Genomic DNA, 511 nt, shown 5'->3' with positions numbered 1-511 from the left:
GCTGGCTTCTGTGAATGCTGAGGATGAGTTTGAACATTCTATATTAGTTCAAATACTAGTGAACAAGGAAATAGGGGTTTCAAGAAATTATCCCCATAGCAAAGCAAAAATGAAAGCCTGCTAGAAACTGGAGCCTGGAAAGAAAGCCTTGCTTAGCAACCTGCCTTCCATTCGTGGGCAGAGTGGGAGCAGGGTTGAAACATTCATTCATGTCATCTGTTGATCAATACCAAATCTGAATAGAACTAGCATTGAATAATAATAGTGATGAATGAATGGAAAATGACTTTCAGAGTTAATGAATTCTATGAGGAGGAGAATGTAGCAGGAGGGGGAGAGGAATGTAATAGTCATTGTGAAATAAATACAGAGCTAAGAAAGACTGCCAGAAATAGAGACACATGAATGCGAGCAGGAGACTGGGAACCTGAGAAATTAGAGGCCATAAGATTTGTTTGCAGGTCTGTCTATTTGAAATATGGGGATATCTACTCACAAGACAGAGTGGAAG

This window comes from Bos grunniens, chromosome 4 (assembly GCF_055505025.1).
Source record: "Bos grunniens cultivar Pamir isolate PY7600 chromosome 4, Bosgru_T2T1.0, whole genome shotgun sequence".
Lineage (NCBI taxonomy): Eukaryota > Metazoa > Chordata > Mammalia > Artiodactyla > Bovidae > Bos > Bos grunniens.
This window is presented reverse-complemented; position numbering follows the sequence as displayed.